The sequence below is a fragment of the Pyrus communis genome, chromosome 14 (genome assembly GCF_963583255.1).
Source record: "Pyrus communis chromosome 14, drPyrComm1.1, whole genome shotgun sequence".
Classification (NCBI taxonomy): Eukaryota; Viridiplantae; Streptophyta; class Magnoliopsida; order Rosales; family Rosaceae; genus Pyrus; species Pyrus communis.
This window is the reverse complement of record NC_084816.1, coordinates 24,495,563-24,502,069: the sequence shown is the minus strand read 5'-3', so window position 1 is coordinate 24,502,069 and position 6,507 is coordinate 24,495,563. Positions and strand designations below refer to the sequence as shown.

The following is a 6,507-nucleotide window of genomic DNA, read 5'->3' as shown; positions in this document are numbered from 1 at the left end:
CATTAAGACATTCATTTGTAGTGAAAAAAAATAGATGAATATGGTTCTACAAAGAAATACTGAATTTAATCCAACGGTCATATAACTTAGAATTTGAGTGATTTTTGGTAGAGATGTTATATGAGGGAAAACATATAAAATAGACGGTTGAATTGTCCAAAGACATTACGAAGTAAGCCACAAAAAATGCGTATTCCCCGATCCTACCAAAACCGCAAATTGAAATGACTAGAGATGCCCGTAGGCAAACTAAATTTTGGATACTACATGTCAAAATAGAAAATGATGAGAACATCATTAATCAAATATCATAATCATTAAGATATATTCAGAGCCAGCTATAAGTCATACATCATTATTGGAATTTTGAATGTAAGTATATATATATGTATATAAGTGTGTGTGTGTGTGTGTGTGTGTGTATCAGTCTTAGTTATCAATTAATAAGCTACCAAGCAGCTAGAAGGTAATCAGTGCTTAGTTGCCTTATAAATTATTCTGATCTGCAATAATATTGTTTTCAAGGAAACGCATGGCAATGTTGCCATTTGCACCTCTGGGAAAAAATCCTCCTGGCCAGGACTCATTACCAGTTGCATACACAATCCTCAAGATCTCCGGCTGCGTCCTTGCATACGTCAGTGACTCCCAATCCGCCAAAAGGACGTTACTCCACGTCCGGTTCTCCGCCCCTAACGTCTCGGGTACTATGATTCCTTCATCTTTGTTGCCACACCTCCCCAGCTCGTTCCTCAGCCAGGAAATGTGGTTAGTGAAGTCAGCCACCGTGAGCTCGTACGGATACACCTTCAAAAAAGCGAACTTATACAGTAACGCCCGAATCACTGCATCTTGTCCAGCCTCAACCCCCATAAGTGATGCAACCAACTACGTCATAATATGAATATAAGAATCATTGTTAGTACTAATTACTCAAATAGATGTTTAAATATAGTTGGTTTATACTAATTATTAATGAGAATTCTTTTCCAGACATGGTTTCATTCTTTATTATACAATGTCAATAATATTGACATTTAACGTGTCAATATCAAAATGTTTTGAGGTGGTATCAGTATAATATAGACAATTTTTTTTAAACAACGGATGGACGTCTCGTACAAAAAATACTAATTAATCTAGGTCAAGGTTGTTAATTTAAACTACATATTGATAAAACATTCATTGTCAACCAAAATCCTATGAAACTACTAGTTTAACCCTCTAATTAAAAATGAACAAGAATAAGAAATATGGGCAGAAATCTAATCTAAACTACATAGTAATAAAACACTTATTGTCAACCAAAACCTATGAAACTACAAGTTTAACTCTCTAATTAAAACTGAACATAAATAAGAAATATAGACAAAAATATAATTTCACACAACCAAATTTTTTTTTTTTTTTTGGTTTTGTTTTTCAAAGCCTCACCTACATGTGAGTCTAACATATCTCCAATTAAAAACTATAATAAAAAAAGGGTAAAGTACAAAAAATTACCTCAACTGTCACATCCGAACCCGCCGTTACCAAGATATTGTCCGCTTTGGCATTCCCTGGCCCGAAGGCAGGGCTACCGCACGGTTTTGTTCCTGTGGACCGGTACTCAGCCGAAGCCAGCGCCTGCCACCCCTCCGGGTTTGTCCACAAAACGCGTCTTGGTAACCAACAAGGTTGCGAATGGATATATAAGGCCAGGACTCGACCCTCGTGTGGCCGATGTGGGATAGGTTTACCAAGCCTATCCACCCCCCTTAGGGAGCCCGACGTCCCCGTCGGCACACCACCAGCACGAGTCCGGCTCTGATACCAAATTGTCACATCCGAACCCGCCGTTACCAAGATATTGTCCGCTTTGGCATTCCCTGGCCCGAAGGCAGGGCTACCGCACGGTTTTGTTCCTGTGGACCGATACTCAGCCGAAGCCAGCGCCTGCCACCCCTCCGGGTTTGTCCACAAAACGCGTCTTGGTAACCAACAAGGTTGCGAATGGATATATAAGGCCAGGACTCGACCCTCGTGTGGCCGATGTGGGATAGGTTTACCAAGCCTATTCTGATACCAAATTATCACATCCGAACCCGCCGTTACCAAGATATTATAGGCTTGGTAAACCTATCCCACATCGGCCACACGAGGGTCGAGTCCTGGCCTTATATATCCATTCGCAACCTTGTTGGTTACCAAGACGCGTTTTGTGGACAAACCCGGAGGGGTGGCAGGCGCTGGCTTCGGCTGAGTACCGGTCCACAGGAACAAAACCGTGCGGTAGCCCTGCCTTCGGGCCAGGGAATGCCAAAGCGGACAATATCTTGGTAACGGCGGGTTGGGATGCGACAATTTGGTATCAGAGCCGGACTCGTGTTGGTGGTGTGCCGACGGGGACGTCGGGCTCCCTAAGGGGGGTGGATAGGCTTGGTAAACCTATCCCACATCGGCCACACGAGGGTCGAGTCCTGGCCTTATATATCCATTCGCAACCTTGTTGGTTACCAAGACGCGTTTTGTGGACAAACCCGGAGGGGTGGCAGGCGCTGGCTTCGGTTGAGTACCGGTCCACAGGAACAAAACCGTGCGGTAGCCCTACCTTCGGGCCAGGGAATGCCAAAGCGGACAATATCTTGGTAACGGCGGGTTCGGATGTGACAATTTGGTATCAGAGCCGGACTCGTGCTGGTGGTGTGCCGACGGGGACGTCGGGCTCCCTAAGGGGGATGGATAGGCTTGGTAAACCTATCCCACATCGGCCACACGAGGGTCGAGTCCTGGCCTTATATATCCATTCGCAACCTTGTTGGTTACCAAGACGCGTTTTGTGGACAAACCCGGAGGGGTGGCAGGCGCTGGCTTCGGCTGAGTACCGGTCCACAGGAACAAAACCGTGCGGTAGCCCTGCCTTCGGGCCAGGGAATGCCAAAGCGGACAATATCTTGGTAACGGCGGGTTCGGATGTGACATCAACTATTGGGGTCACGACAGTTTCATACCTCATCTTTTAAAATTAACAATGTCATACCGCATCCTACGAATTTGTAACAATGTCATACCTCCGTCAATTTTTCTGTTAGTTTTTCTGTTAAATGCTAAAGTGGCAAGAGACGGGGACCACTTTCTATTAAAAAATTAATAAAATATTATTAAAAACTAAAAAAAATATTTAATATTTTTAAATATTAAAATAATAAATAAAAGTAAAATTTAAAAAAAAAAAAAAAAGGTAAAGTACAAAAAACTACCTCAACTATTGGGGTCACGACGGTTTCATACCTCATCTTTTAAAATTGACAATGTCATACCGCATCTTACGAATTTGTGACAATGTCATACCTCCGTCAATTTTTCTGTTAGTTTTTCTGTTAAATGCTCACGTGGCTCGATTTGGGACTTACTTTCTATTAAAAAATTATTAAAAACTAAAAAACAATTATTTAATATTTTTTAAATATTAAAATAATAATAAAAAGTAGAGAAAAAAAAAACCATTAGTTCTTCCCTCCCCTCCCCCTCCCCCCTCCTCTCTCTTCTCCCCATCTTCATTTTCTTCCCCCCACCTGCAAACCCAAAAAAAAAAAAAAATTTTGAAAACCCAACAACCCTCATGCGGAAGAACAAGAAGGAGAAGGAGGAGGAGGAGGAAGAAGAAGAAGAAGAGGAAAAAAAGGAGGAAGGAAAAAAAAAATTATTCCCCCCATGTCGGCGCGAAAGAAGAAGAAGGGAGAAGGAGAAGGAGGAGGAAGAAGAAGAGGAAGAAAAGGAGGAGGAAGAAGAAGAAGAGGAAGGAAAAATAAAAAAAAAAATTGAAAACCCATCAACACCCCCCTGCGGAAGAAGAAGAAGGAGAACGAGAACGAGAACGAGGAAGAAGAAGAAAAAGAGGAAAAAAAGAAGGAAATTTTTTTTTTTTTTTTTTTTTAAAACCATCAACTCCCCTGCGAAAGAAGAAGAAGAAGAAGAAGAAGAAGAAGAGGAAAAAAAGAAGGAAAAAAAAAATTTGAAAACCCATCAAACCCCAAATCCACCACTTTCATCCATTCTCCACATTTTCTTCCGCACCCATCCTCCACCTTCTTTGCTCACCCATGTTCCCGCCGACGGGATCTGGGTTTTTTTTTTTTTTTTTTTTTCTGGGTTGCAGGGGGGAGACGAGTGTAGGTGTGGGGAAATTGAGTGTGGATGTGGGGGGAAGACAAATTGGATTTTTTTTTTTTTTGGTTGGGATTTGCAGGTGGGGGAAGAAGATGAAGATGGGGAGAGGAGAGAGGAGGGAGAAGGGGGGAGGGGAGGGACGAAATGAGGGTTTTTTTTTTCTTCTGCTTTTTATTATTATTTTAATATTTAAAAAATATTAAATAATTGTTTTTTAGTTTTTAATAATTTTTTAATAGAAAGTAGGTCCCGAATCAAGCCACGTTAGCACTTAACAGAAAAACTAACAGAAAAATTGACGGAGGTATGACATTGTCACAAATTCGTAAGATGCGGTATGACATTGTCAATTTTAAAAGATGAGGTATGAAACCGTCGTGATCTCAATAGTTGAGGTAGTTTTTTGTACTTTACCCCTTTTTTTTTTAATTTTACTTTTATTTTTTATTTTAATATTTAAAAAATATTAAATATTTTTTTTAGTTTTTAATAATATTTTATTAATTTTTTAATAGAAAGTGGTCCCCGTCTCTTGCCACGTCAGCATTTAACAGAAAAATTGACGGAGGTATGATATTGTGACAAATTCATAAGATGCGGTATGACATTGTCAATTTTAAAAGATGAGGTATGAAACTGTCGTGACCCCAATAGTTAAGGTAGTTTTTTGTACTTTACCCTAAAAAAAAATAGAGTTCTATCCCACTTCCACATTCTCTCTCACTCCCTTTCTCCTTCTACTTCAAAAACAAAAATAAAAATTTTCACACTTTATGTATGACCAAATGCTAGTTAATAATTAATTATACTTACTTTGCGGTTATCAGGCCTTGTGAGGTTTGGAATGGTGCCAACATAACCATTTAGTCCCACATGAGGGATGCAATAAGATCCTTAGAGAAAATTGATTGAACTTGCATAGATGTTAAATGGAGGGTTCAACGGGTAACCCACCGCTGCATCCATTAGTCGGGCGAACTTCTCACTGCTCAGGTCCAACTGAGGCCTTGGAAATCCTCCTAATCTGGTAATTATTGCTCTGCAAATTCACGTTAGTTAACAAAGCAGCTTATGAGTGGTTTGATAACATTTTCATTTTCACTTTTTAGATTTTTTTATAAAACTGAAAAGTAAAAACTTATTTGGTAAATGGTTTCAGCTTTACTTATGTGGGTTTTAAAATTTGACTTTATTTTGGTTTTGAAAAAGAGAAAATAGGAACAATAGTTTCTGAACTTTGGTCCAATTGGACTTTGGTCCTGAACTAAAAATTTATGAGTATTGATCTCTGAACTTGTTATAATGTGGATCAAAAAGACCATTGCTCCACATTATAACAAGTTTAGGGACCAAAGCTCCAATTTTACTAAAGTTCAGTACCAAAGCTTCAATTCAGATAAAGTTTCGGGACTATTGCTCTAATTATCTCTTTGAAAAATGAACTTTCATTTTTTAGTTTTGAAATACGATGAGAACTAAGATGATTATCAAACGGGTCTTTTAAGTAACCCACCTTCGACAGAATAATAATTGAGGGAGTTGATGGAAATATACAAAAGAAATTTATAGATTAAATCTGTAGATGATATTTGATGCATGATGAAGAACAATTCTCAAAACATGTACGTACATTCTTTAACAAAAGACTCACTATCTTGCACAGAGAATTTTGTTGATTTACATAAAGATGAGCGCATACCTGACATGACCAACTTCTTGGCAACCAAATTCTTTGATGATAGAACGAACAAGAGGATCGAGATTCGCCTTCTGAGCGCCGATAGGAGGCGGACCGCCTAGCGTTAAATTGGGGTTGATATAATCGAGCCTCTGCCTAGAGCAGCATTCAGAAAAAGCTCAGTCTCCAAGTATTCCAAGTTGAGAGCAAACTGTATTAGGTCAGTGTCGTTGGCTCTAACGGGTCTGCAGCGATTCCGAGCACAACTAGTAGTACTACCGATGACCAGCTGATCAAGGCCGAGATATTCCAGTGCAAGAAGAAGAACAAGGGCAGTAGTGAAATAAGATACTGAAGAAGTCGCCATATGCATTGCTTTCATGCATATGATATGAACTGTGAACTACCAGCATTTCCATCCTTGTGTATATATAGCAAATACAAATCTATTGGGGAAGAAAATTGGAATTTGTGGGTAACAATAAATCAAATCTTATACTTGGGACGCAAAACCCCAGTTGGGAAAAGATGTGTTCAATTTATACAAGGTACTGGTTATAGTGAAATGCTTATGTGAAACTGCTTTTAAAATGATTGATAACACCTTTAGAGAAAATGTTGTTAGATTTCAAAAGCACATGAAGTGCTTTCTGCAAGAGCATCAATTGCTTGCATTTGTA

At 39.5% G+C, this 6,507-nt stretch overlaps 1 pseudogene; it reads right to left on the bottom strand.

Annotated features, from left to right (window-relative positions):
* Positions 1-486: 486 nt before the first annotated feature.
* Positions 487-6,209, bottom strand: LOC137714663 (ferritin-like catalase Nec2; annotated as a pseudogene).
* Positions 6,210-6,507: the final 298 nt, after the last annotated feature.